Here is a 14,046-nt window from a genome sequence, read left to right as displayed (position 1 = left end):
CCGTATATACTCGAGTATAAGCCGAGTTTTTCAGCACATTTTTTGTGCTGAAAAACCCCAACTCGGCTTATACTCGAGTCAATGTCTGTATTATGGCAATTTGCATTGCCATAATACAGACAGGGGGCTGTGGGGGCTGCAGAGAGTTTACTTACCTCTCCTGCAGCTCCTGTCAGCTCTCTCCTCCGCCGCGGCGATCCGTTCAGCACCTCGGTCAGCTCCCAGTGTAAGTCTCGCGAGAGCCGCGGGGTCATAGTGCGGCTCTCGCGAGACTTACACTGTGAGCTGACAGAGGAGCTGACCGGACCGGCGCGGAGGAGAAGGGAGCTGACAGGAGCTGCAAGAGAGATAAGTGCTCTCTGACAGCCCCTTCCCCCCCCCACTGAACTGCCAATGCCACTGGACCACCAGGGAAGGAGAGCCCCCCTCCCTGCCATGTATCAAGCAGGGAGGGGGGACTAATTTTTTTTTTAACTAAAATTAAAAAAAATAATAAAAAATAATAATAATTAAATTAAAAAAATAATAATAATAAAACATTATTAAAATAATAAAAAAATTAAATTAAATTGCCCACCCCCAACCAAGGCTCAGCTACACACACACACACACTGCACTCATACACACACACACTGCATTCATACACACACACTGCATTCATACACACACTGCACTCATACACACACTGCACTCATATACACACACTGCATTCATACATACACTGCACTCATACACACACGCTGCACTCATACACACACACTGCACTCATACACACTGCATTCATACATACACACACATCACTCATACACACACGCTGCACTCATACACACACGCTGCACTCATACACACACACTGCATTCATACACACTGCATTCATACACACACACTGCATTCATTATATACACACACACACACACTGCATTCATTATATACACACACTGTAAATAAATATTCAATTAATATAATTTTTTAGGATCTAATTTTATTGAGAAATTTACCAGTAGCTACTGCATTTCCCACCCTAGTCTTACACTCGAGTCAATACGTTTTCCCAGTTTTTTGGGGTAAAATTAGGGGCCTCGGCTTATATTCGGGTCGGCTTATACTCGAGCAGGCCCGGACTGGCCATCGGGCACACCGGGCAAATGCCCGGTGGGCCGCGGTGGCCGTGGGGCCAAGGCCGGCAGGGGAAGTCCCAGGATCTCCCCTGCCGATCTATGCAGGGCCGGCACTATCCGAGCGCCGGCCCCGCTGTTTTCAATGAAGGGCCGGTGAGGAGATCAGAGATCTCCCTCACCGGCCCACTTGGAGAGACATGCGGCTGGGGAGGGAGAGGACCCGGCGGAGCTCTATCTTGCAGCTCCGCCGGGTTCCTCTCGCGAGATCCGGCGCGTTGCCATGGCAACGACCGGATCTCGCGAGAGTGAACTCTAGCCTCGCAGGCTAGAGTTCACTCACCCACTGGACCGCCAGGGAAGATACCAGTGTGCCGGTCCCCCCCTCCCACTCACCAGCGTGCCGGTACCCCCCCACCTCCCAGGCTACAGGTAAGAAGGGAGGGGGGGCATAATGCTACATTTTATTTTACCCCCCCCAACACTCAATCCCTTCTAACATGCACACACAGCACTATCACTCCCATCACACACAGCACTCTCACTCCCATCACACACAGCACTCTCACTCCCATCACACACAGCACTCTCACTCCCATCACACACAGCACTCTCACTCCCATCACTCTCACTCCCATCACACACAGCACTCTCACTCCCATCACACACAGCACTCTCACTCCCATCACTCTCACTCCCATCACACACAGCACTCTCACTCCCATCACTCACTCCCAGCACTCTCACTCCCATCACTCACTCCCAGCACTCTCACTCCCATCACACACAGCACTCTCACTCCCATCACTCTCACTCCCATCACACACAGCACTCTCACTCCCATCACTCTCACTCCCATCACTCTCACTCCCATCACACACAGCACTCTCACTCCCATCACTCTCACTCCCATCACACACAGCACTCTCACTCCCATCACTCTCACTCCCATCACACACAGCACTCTCACTCCCATCACTCACTCCCAGCACTCTCACTCCCATCACTCTCACTCCCATCACACACAGCACTCTCACTCCCATCACTCTCACTCCCATCACTCTCACTCCCAGCACTCTCACTCCCAGCACTCTCACTCCCATCACACACGGCACTCTCACTCCCATCACTCTCACTCCCATCACACACAGCACTCTCACTCCCATCATTCTCACTACTATCACACACAGCACTCTCAAACCCATCACAGCACTTTCACACACAGCACTCTCACACACATCACACTCAGCACTCTCACACACAGCACTCTCAGGACTCACACACACATCACACTCAGCACTATCACAAAACACATCACACTCAGCACTATCACAAAACACATCATACACAGCACTATCACACACATCACACTCAGCACTCACGCACATCATACACAGCACTATCACACTCAGCACTCTCACACACATCACACTCAGGACTCACACACACATCACACTCAGGACTCACACACACATCACACTCAGCACTCTCACACACATCACACTCAGGACTCACACACACATCACACTCAGCACTATCACAAAACACATCATACACAGCACTCTCACACACATCACACTCAGCACTCACGCACATCATCCACAGCACTATCACACTCGGCACTCTCACACGCATTACCCTCAGCACTCACACACATCATCCACAGCACTATCACACTCGGCACTCTCACACGCATTACCCTCAGCACTCACACACATTATCCACAGCACTATCACACTCAGGACTCACACACATCACACTCAGCACCCTCACACACATCATACACAGCATCCATCATACACACATACTGCACCCCTCACATACACACAGAACCTCCCCAACACACATACACAATACTTCCAAACATACACACACACATATATATATATATATATATATATATACACACACACACTCTGGATCCCCTATACACACACTAGATTCCTTGTAAGCAAACGCATACTACACCCCTAAACACACACTCTCTACAAACACTACATCACATATATACACACACCCACACACACACACTATAGCCTGTATGCACACACTTGCTACATCCCCTATACACACATTCTCTACAGCCCCTAGCCACATATGCATTACATTACACCACAAACACAACACGACTAAAACCGACCTTATTACACAATACCACACCACAATCAGCTCACACTATACACACACACAATCCCACAAGCAAGCTCCAAACACATGCACAATACTCTTTCCTGGCATTTTTGTCTCCTGGTATCCATTTATAGAGACACCAGAGACAAGTTGCAAGGAAACACAGTGCAAGCATGTTATTAAATTTGCTTGCACTGTGCAGAACAAATACAGGGCTTTTTTCTCATGCTAGAGATCTTTAGCAGAGCTCTGCGCATGGTCTGCCCTGGCCTGCACTTTGAGAAGGGGGCGTGTTTGTCGTTAGTGATGACAAAACACACCCTCTCTGCCCCGCCCCCTTCTTAGTGGGCCGCTCTGATAAAAAAATGCCCGGGCCGAATTTTGTTCCCAGTCCGGCCCTGTACTCGAGTATATACGGTACCTTAATTAGTCCCTGGCCTTATCTTATAGTTAGGATAGCCTTATGCCTATCCCACGCATGCCTAAACTCCCTCACTGTGTTAACCTCTACCACTTCAGCTGGAAGGCTATTCCATGCATCCACTACCCTCTCAGTAAAGTAATACTTCCTAATATTATTTTTAAAACTTTGTCCCTCTAATTTAAGACTATGTCCTCTTGTTGTGGTAGTTTTTCTTATTTTAAATATAGTCTCCTCCTTTACTGTGTTGATTCCCTTTATGTATTTAAATGTTTCTATCATATCCCCCCTGTCTCGTCTTTCCTCCAAGCTATACATGTTAAGTTCCTTTAACCTTTCCTACAGGGACACTTAGAAGACCTTGATAACAGGGGCCGGATATGCAATATACAGATAAGGCATCTGGCTGAGCGCCCTTCTGAAAACCTATAGGAAGCCTTTAAGGTTCTTTTAATTTTGTCCTACATGACGACGAGCCAGAATTAATGAAGCTGGAGTAATCTGTCAAAGTTTTGTCAGTAATACAAAACATATTGATCGTAGTTTTCAAATTTTGACAGGGATTGCTCGGAGTGAATGCTGGCTGGACAAATTATTTACCAAACTTGTAAGATACAAATTGATTTTAAAGGGTTTCTCCAAGCAAGTTTAACCTCTCCTCTGCTGCTGCAGATATAACTCCACCCCTTGCAGCGTTGGATTATAAATAGATAAATAATACTAGAGCTGTATATATAAGAAAAAACTGTTAGCTGAAAAAATTAAATTAAACAAATAAAACGATTTAGATGAATGATTATTTTTATAAATCAAACTTCCTTTGGAAATTTTGTTTTCTAAAAAAATTTTGGAGAAGCCAAAAATAATTTTAACTTCTCAACATGTGCTGTGAAGAGAGTGGTTAAAAATAGCCCCCTGATATTCACAATATTTATAAATGATCTGCCTAACGTCTGCAAATCCTCAACTGTACACATGTACGCAGACGACACAGTAATCTACGCTAGTAACCCAAGCTACCGCAGCTTGAGGCTGTGCTCCAAAATCAACTCACAGAGGTAGAAAAGTGGATAGCGGATAACAAACTCTTCCTAAACACATGACAAAACTGTTACAATGATCTTTGGAACTGTACCTAAATAACGTAAACTACAAAATCAACAATTGTATCAGAACAAATTCAAATGGAACACTGCCAGCAGTCTGCTCTTTTAAAAATCAAGGTATGTTGCTAGACCCCAATCTATCCTTTGACTTTCACATTGAAAAAATCTCTTCAAAACTTTACCCAAAACTAGGTGCCCTGTACTGAAACAAATCCTACCTAAGCCCTACAGTAAGGAAACAGATAGTGCAACAAATGCTAATGCCGGTCATTGATTATGGGGATGTGGTGTATGCACCCGCACCGCAAACCCACCTTAATAAACATAATACGTTATATAATTAGTTCTGCCGCTTTGTACTAGAATGTAATTTCTTTACCCACCACTGTGACATGTTAAAAGAGCTAAACTGGCTGTCGCTAGAATCCCAACGCACTCTTCATCTTTCCAGCCTTGTGCATAAGAGCATTTCTGGGAAGCTCCCATCCTACCTGAGTAGAATGCTCTCCCCGGCTGTTCCCACCTCCTGTAACCTCCGATCCCGTACTAGCACGATATTTAGCATACCACAATACACAAATAAAGGGGCTCGATTCTCCTTTTCCTAAAGAGCATCGCAATTATGGAATAACCTAATGGACACAGTCAAATCTTCATTCAATCTAAAATCTTTTAAGAGATCTATGGCAATATACCTCAATACAGAATGCACCTGTCATGGTTGAATATATTTATTACCGGGTATGTGTTAAATTTATATATGTGTGTATGTATATACCGTGTTTCCCCGAAAATAGGACCTACCCCGAAAATAAGCCCTAGCCGAATTTTCGGGGTGGGCTGCAATATAAGCCCTACCCCGAAAATAAGACCTAGGCATTTTACCTTTGGCGGGACTTCCTTCTTCTATGAGGAGGGGGAGGAGCGTTGCGGGCCGCGGCATCGCGCAGCGTGATGACGACGTGCGCAGCGTGATGACGACATGCGCAGCGCCGTCAGTCTGCCTTCACAGATCTTCAGCAGAAGGATCCATTCCGGGCGGTGAGGCACCCAGTGGTCGGACTCTTTGAACTGTGAGTAGATACCGGTATTTTATGTCTGGGACTTAATTAATTAAAGGGGGGGGGTGAATTAATTAAAGGGGGGGGGGTGAATTAATTAAAGGGGGGGTGAATTAATTAAAGGGGGGGTGAATTAATTAAAGGGAGGGTGGATTAATTAAAGGGGGGTGGATTAATTAGAGGGGGGTGTGGATTAATTAGAGGGGGGTGTGGATTAATTAGAGGGGGTGGATTAATTAGAGGGGGGTGTGGATTAATTAGAGGGGGGTGTGGATTAGAGGGGGTGTGTGGATTAATTAGATGGGGTGGATTAATTAGAGGGGGTGGATTAATTAGAGGGAGGGTGAATTAATTAAAGGGGGTGGATTAATTAAAGGGGGTGGATTAATTAAAGGGGTGGTGGATTAATTAAAGGGGTGGTGGATTAATTAAAGGGGTGGTGGATTAATTAAAGGGGTGGTGGATTAATTAGAGGGGGTGGATTAATTAGAGGGGGTGGATTTATTAGAGGGGGTGGATTTATTAAAGGGGGGGTGGATTAATTAGAGGGGGTGGATTAATTAAAGGGGGGTGGATTAATTAAAGGGGGGGTTCAATGTACATACCGGTACCGTAAATAAATAAGCCCTACCCTGAAAATAAGCCCTAGTGTGTTTTGTGTGACTAAAATTAATATAAGACCCGGTCTTATTTTCGGAGAAACACGGTAGTTTGTATAATGTATTTTTTGGAATATTGTATCCTATTGTAACAATGCAATGTTTTGTGGAGAAAGACCCAGGACACACTTGAAAACGAGAGAAATCTCAAAGTATCCATCCTGGTAAAATATTTTATAAATAAATAAATTTGATGTCATTATTCCAATGCACAGAATTGCACTCATTGACTGAGAGCGGTCAGCTGATGCTCTCAGCCAATGAATGACCGAAGGGATCAATCTCGGATCATGCAGATATGCAGAAATAGCGTTACTGGCCAAATAAGACCCTCTACGCTCGGTAGGGACCCAGGTAAGAGGGCAAACCATTCCAAACAGTTTGCCCCATTACCGCAAAACTGAGCCAGAAGGCTGTAATGCAGTGTTCATTTTTAGTCAGTCTTTTGACTAAAAAGCCATTTTACTATTAGTTATATTTTAGTCATCTGAATTGTTCTAGTTGTAGTCTAGTTTCAGTTGACTAAATCTCCAGTAGATATTAATCGACACGACTAAAATCCAATGGGTTTAGTTAAAGCCTATATCTGTCTCTTTTGCCCCTTCCCCAACCCCTCTCTGGCTCTTTGCCCCCCATCAAGTCCCTCTGTGTGTCTATTTTTCTCCATTGCCCCATTTGTGGGTCTCTTCCCCCCAGCACCTTGTTGCTTTCTTCCCCAGGCCCTTTATGTTAGTTGTGTCCCCCGTAGCCCCTCCATGCATCTCATCTCCCCCAAGTGTCTCATTCCCCCAAGCCGCTCTATGTGTTCATCTTTCCCAGTCCCTCCAGGTGTCTCATTCTCCCAGCCCCCAATGTGTTTCAATCTCCCAGCACCCCATGTGTCTCATTCGCTCATCCCCCCACGTGTCTCATTTCCTTCCTCCTTCCCCCATGTGTCTTACCCGCCAGTGCTATTTTTGGCGGCAAATTTTAATTCAGTTTTAGTCATAGTCTTTTGACTAAAAAGCCATTTTAGTTTTAGTCTTATTTTAGTCATCTGAATTGTTTTAGATTTTACTAGTTTTAGTCAAATAAAATATGAATAAAATTGTTAGTTAACACTGCTGTAGTGGTTTTGATACTTGAAGTAACCCTTTATCATATTTATTTTATTTGACCATCTGCTTTGGTGATTCCTTAAGTTATGTATATATGTTACAGTCCATCACCAACCCAAGGGGTGGTGTGTGGGGGCTCTATAATAAAATATGGGGTTACTGCCACTGTTTCTCCCTTGCCCCATCCATGGGCAGTTGGTTCTAGATAATATATATTGATATTGGAGGAACATGCCATTGGCTTCCCTCATCCACCCAACCACGGATGGCAGGTAAGGGTTACAATATACATAACGGGCGGGAACATCACTGTACCTCCCAGCACCTTAACCCATCACTGTACCTCCCAGCTCCTTAACCCGTCACTGTATCTCCCAGGACCTTAACCCATCACTGTACCTCCCAGCACCTTAACCCATCACTGTACCTCCCAGGACCTTAACCCATCACTGTACCTCCCAGCACCTTAACCCATCACTGTACCTCTCAGCACCTTAACCCATCACTGTACCTCCCAGGACCTTAACCCATCACTGTACCGCTCAGCACCTTAACCCATCACTGTACCTCCTCCAGGACCTTAACCCATCACTGTACCTCCCAGCACCTTAACCCATCACTGTACCTCCTCCAGGACCTTAACCCATCACTGTACCTCCCAGCTCCTTAACCCATCACTGTACCTCCTCCAAGACCTTAACCCATGGACATCTCCCCGTATCCCCCCCATGAACATTGGGTCACAGCCCAGAGAGACAGACCTAAACCTCTGTGTGTACAGATGTCTCTTGGGCTATCAACCAACCAGTTGTATTACTGTCTTCCTGTATTGGTAATATCAATGTTTTACATTTTTGTGTCTAGTGATAGCATGCATTATTTCTCTCTTAAATTATAAAAATAAATACAATAAAAACTTGCAGGGACATTGTCTTTGCACCATAACCACTTCAGATAGGATGACTTGGTTGTGGTGGTTATGGTTTGTATGAATCCTTCCAAATTCTGATTGTTAATACTGATTATTATATAAAGTATTACTCTATGGTACAGAATAGCCTGTAACCCAAGGCAGCTCTCATATTTCATTCTAATTATTATTTTTAGCTCCCATATGGAATGATTCCAGTAAAAACAAGACTCATCAATGTGAACCAACCCCTTCTCTGCCAAGGGGAGGTTGTGAACGCCCTGCAGACCCCCCCCCCCCCAAATAGAAATGGATCCCTGATTCATCACAGCCTCTACTGACTGCTTGCAAAATAAATAAATAAATAAATAAATCAGTCAATCTCCACCTTGCCACTGAACTACATTTCCCGGCATGCCTCGTTTGCACTTCCGTAAATACAGCCTTGGTTGTTCCTTGAATGATTTGCAACATTATATCTCTTACTTATTCCTGTGATTGGGTGAGCAGCCCTGGGTGACAGGGTGACAATGCACACATAGACAGCCTGGTATACAGAATATACTGCTCTGGGCAGCCCTGGGTGACAATGCACACATAGCCAGCCTGCTATACAGAATATACTGCTCTGGGGTGACAATGCACACATAGACAGCCTGTTATACAGAATATACTGCTCTGGGGTGACAATGCACACATAGACTGCCTGCTATACAGAATATACTGCTCTGGGGTAACAATGCACACATAGCCAGCCTGGTATACATACTGCTCTGGGGTAACAATGCACACATAGACAGCCTGGTATACAGAATATACTGCTCTGGGGGTAACAATGCACACATAGACAGCCTATTATACAGAATATACTGCACTGGGTAACAATGCACACATAGACAGCCTGCTATACAGAATATACTGCTCTGGGGTAACAATGCACACATAGACTGCCTGATATACAGAATATACTGCTCTGGGTTAACAATGCACACATAGACTGCCTGATATACAGAATATACTGCTCTGGGAAACCTTCAAATCAGCTGCTCCATCCTATCCTGCCCTCCATTGGTGAGTGTTGTTGTTTGTTGATGTTTTCCTGGTAACATTGTTTCACTGAGAGGTGAATGAATGTAAACACGATGTGAAGGTGTTGGAATCAGCCCCACTATTCTAATGCTGTAATTACTATTGCTTTTATTGATTGATGTGCTAGAATGTGCTTCTGCTTCCTGTAAATATATCTTTAGGAATCCAGCCCCCAATTTCTATCTGACTTTCATTTCATGTCTTTTCCCTAAGGGTTTATTTACTAAGCAGTAAGTTCAAGAATTTAGCCTAAAAGAGTGTTTTCTGAATTGTCTGTTTTTGATGACCTTTTGGCAGCTTTCTGAATAACCCCTTTTATTGTATTCTCTCTGTTTCTATCCATATATGTAAATACCTTTTGTGCAATGTCTCTGTTGAACTGACTACTGTGGGATATCCAGTATGAACCACAATTATCCTACTTCACTGCTGTCCATTCTCTATAAATTCACTAAAATAAAATATTATCTAAAAGAACAACTCATTGCGGACTTGGGCCTCAGTTTAATATTGTTGGATAAACTTTTAAAATGTCATTATGAAAATTATATCTTAATTGTGTAATATTTTCATAGTTTTTGATATACTGATTATGTTTTTTTTTATATTTTAATAAAAAAATATATTTTAAAAGCTTATCTAAAAATATGAAATAATTTGGAAAGCTTATTAAATATTAAATTGAGGCTTTGGTTGCTTTTCCTTTTCATATTTATAATGATGGAAGTACTTTCCTGAAAACATACACATCTCTTCCCTTCTAGCCCACTGTTTACTTGTGCTAACTTTCATATTACATTATTATTATTATTATTATTATTATTATTATTATTATTATAATGTTCCTAATGTAGTTTCTATTAAATGTATCACAGACTCATTTTGGGTAAATTCCAGGATAAATTGTCAGAGTCCTCGTTGAAGTGATTTAGAAACCCTTCAGTTTGCAGAACTTTTGTAACTATGATTACCATTGTAAAACTGTTTGTGAGAAAAGTGTTGATGAAATCTGTTGTGATCACGGCAGCTTCAATGCAGCTGTTAATGTGTAGATAATGATCAAATAATAGATTATGATCCAGGCCACAACTTGAAAGAAATTAAAGACCAATTTTTAAAAAAATTTTTTGTTATAATTTAAACTTTTTCTGTCTCACATTTTCCCAATTCTCCTGCGAACTCCCTACAGCTTTCTGTTTGGTGAATGTGTGCCAGGAAGGCCGTTAAAACATCACAGTACAATTAGTTACTGGTCCTTAAAATTGATTGCTTCATTAAAAGGGGAACTCAGCTGTCATTGACCTTTTAAATGCCATATTATAGCAATGACAGTGTAGGAGTGTCAGATATATGTTCCCTTTCTATAGAGGCATTTGTGCTGGCAGGTTCATAATGCAGACACATTGCGTATCTCCAAAGTGTCCCTATTTACGAGGGACAGTCCCTAATTTGGGCCCACATCCTGCTGTCCCTCCCTTTTAAAAACATTGTTCTTCTAAATTATATTTTAGTTCCATAAATTTTTATTAGTAAGTCACTTAAAATATCTCAGAACGGGGCAGAGCCGGCAGCGTTCAGGAGCAGATGCCATTTCCCCAAGCTCCCCAATACTGAAGCAAATTATTGCCCCAACTTACGAACCGCCCGACATCCAGGGCCCCAACAGCGATAGAAGTGCTGGGGACAGTACACCGGACCTGTAGATGCCTTTTTTTTTTATTTTATATGCCTCGTGCACCAAAACCCATCGCAGAGTGCCTCTGGCCTACCGCGCTGGAATCCTGCGGCTGCCGCACATTACCCTTTGGGACCGGGCGACTTTGACCCGGTACCACTCACAGCCAGCCCACCTAGGGAACAACCGGAACCCATGAAGGGCCGCAAATCCCACGAACTGGAGCAGAAACACCTATGACAAAGCAGAATATACATGACTTACTGGCACACTTCCAGGACATATTCTTTACAATTTAATTACAAGCAGTCACAGAACGCCTCCGAGCATCTAGGAGGACACTGCTGACCTGAGGCAAGGCATGACAACTCAAGGGGAATCAATACAGCATCTGCAACATTCCCACTCCCTACCAGCTGCCAGAATGGATACACTAGAAGACAAGAGCCATAAAAGACCGTCAAAATTCGGGATGTGGATGACTCCAATGATGAATTACCACATCTCATCAGGCGACTTATTGCATCTATCCCTCCAGCCAAACATGCTAAACAGTTCGCATATGATGGACTTTACCGCATTGCAACATTCCTGCAAACGCTGAATAACGTTCCTGGGGACATTATATTCTGCTGCCGGTCCTATGCGGACAAACAAAGGCTGCTACAGGCGAAGCGGGGGAAAACCCCATTCCTATTTGAGACTCATTCACTTACCTTCTACCAGGATCTAAGCAAGGCCACACTATTGTGGTGAAAATCAATGCGCCCCATCACGCAACCTCTACAAACAGCTGGCCTCCCCTACAGATGGACTTACCCAAGATCCCTTGTGTGCACCAAGGATGGGAAGACCTACAAAGCCGCAAACCCTTCAGAGGGGTCGAAATTTCTACAAGCCGTAGGCCTTCCGGCGCCAGATCCGGAAACACGTTCACGACGAGTTTGGGATGTCGACAGCATCACTCCCTTTATTCCCGGAGGGGAACGAGACTTAGTAACTTGCACATGCTCACACACCTTTGCAAGTTTAATGTTTATGTTGTTTCACATTTCACTTTTACGTTTATGGTGAATGGTGCCACTCCCCCACACACTGTAAGGGACTCTGAAGCAAGGGTACTTAGGCAGGAGGGCCTCCCAACACGTAACGCAGACACTCTAACACCCCGCACATGAACGCATACAAAACAGCAAGGGCTCTTTCTCTGGGGGTGGACGCCTTCACTCTTTGAGTTTGTTTTTGTTCCCGATTTCTTTTCTTATAGTTTATCACTATACTCCTTTCTGGACAAAATCTGTATCCCCAGCCTTGTTATATTCTCTAGTACACCACAAATCCTCAGGAAAAGCAGTGCACCCTCTTAGCACCCGGGTTTGGGAATCATTCTTCCTTTGACCCCCAGACTCTCATGGAGCAGGTGTTTTTATGCTCATTTTTTAATAGCCATTACCTGAGGGCACCAAAGGATTCATTACCTTGTTACACTATAATTGGATATAAGATAACATGTTCCTCATTGTATGCTCTCACCAGCTACCTTGGCACATTCCTACTCAGCCATGTTTAGAATGGATGGAAAGTACTCCTGATCACTAGCTAGAACTGCTTGACTTGGATCGTCCACATTTGTACTCTTGTAATCTTTTACCTTAAAAAATTGTGCAAATGTAACATACAGTATGCCATACCGATGTTATCGTATGTCAACAATTTATTTGCATGCAGACGTCGTCATGACACTGAACGCTTCTTTGTACTCACTTGCACTACCAAAATAAAGAATTACAAAAAAAAAAAAATCAGAACAGCCTCTGGCCACATCCCCACTCGCACCCCTAAAATTAAAGTGTCCCTGTTTGTCCATTTGAAATGTTGGGCGGTATGACACTGACCAGCCTCAGTGTCTATGCACCTACAGTGCTCTGTCCTACATATGTGTGTCAATCAGTGATCCAACCTTTCCATGTGTTTTGTGTAGAATCATTTTAAGACTGGTCCGTGTTAAGACCTGCATATATTCCCTGTAGTGACTTGTGATGACATCTTATTGAGTCTTGAAAGCTTCCCTGGTGAAATAACTCTGTTAGGGCATTCTTTGCACATACATGAACACCTGCATTTTATAATGAGCCGATACTAAATTATTAACCAACTGCCGGGAATTACTAATATTTTGTGTCCAAGTGCTTTCCTAAATGAACTGTCTGCTACCTTGTATAATGTACTTTTATATCCATCACAGCCAGTCCAATCCATCCATGTAGCTCTGATAAAATCCTTTTCATATTAGTAGGCACTGTGCATTTCAGACTGTCTGGGCTTCGACATGAATATATCATAATGGAGGAGTAATTTTAGATTTTTATCCCTCGCACAGACTGTAAGGCTGGGCTGTCTAGAAGGAAATCAATAGATTTTGATAGAACCCAACTCCCCAAATACTCAGCCAGTCCTTTAACCCCTTAAGGACACATGACATGTGTGACATGTCATGATTCCCTTTTATTCCAGAAGTTTGGTCCTTAAGGGGTTAAATGTAGTGGTTTTTGGTGCATATATACTTGAAATATAATCGGAATTAGCAAGGAACAAGCATCTAGCGGCTCTCAGAGACCATCACTAGAGGCGCTTCCTCCTTAAAGGAACACTCCAGCAATTCAGATTTTTTTATACGTTGTTTCTTTTGGTTTTTTTTTGACAGTTTATAAAAGTCACAATTTCTATTGGGGCCAGAGACGTCACTTAGACAGTCAGGAATATGTTATCAGTGTTGGGTCTGA

General features: G+C 43.5%; 1 protein-coding gene across 2 annotated transcripts in view; it reads left to right on the top strand.

The window, feature by feature from the left end:
• TCP11L1 (t-complex 11 like 1) overlaps nt 1–14,046 on the top strand; it is a 53,829-nt gene that overhangs the window by 7,615 nt on the left and 32,168 nt on the right. The window contains exon 1 of one of the 2 annotated variants that reach the window (XM_063438229.1): nt 8,996–9,570. The exons of the other annotated variant lie outside the window; for it this stretch is intronic. The gene's annotated coding sequence lies outside the window, so the exon portion shown is untranslated. Of the gene's footprint in view, nt 1–8,995; nt 9,571–14,046 lie in introns of those variants that run through there. 2 annotated transcript variants of the gene reach the window in all.

This window comes from Pelobates fuscus, chromosome 12 (genome assembly GCF_036172605.1).
Source record: "Pelobates fuscus isolate aPelFus1 chromosome 12, aPelFus1.pri, whole genome shotgun sequence".
NCBI classification, from domain to species: domain Eukaryota; kingdom Metazoa; phylum Chordata; class Amphibia; order Anura; family Pelobatidae; genus Pelobates; species Pelobates fuscus.
This window is presented reverse-complemented; position numbering and strand designations above follow the sequence as displayed.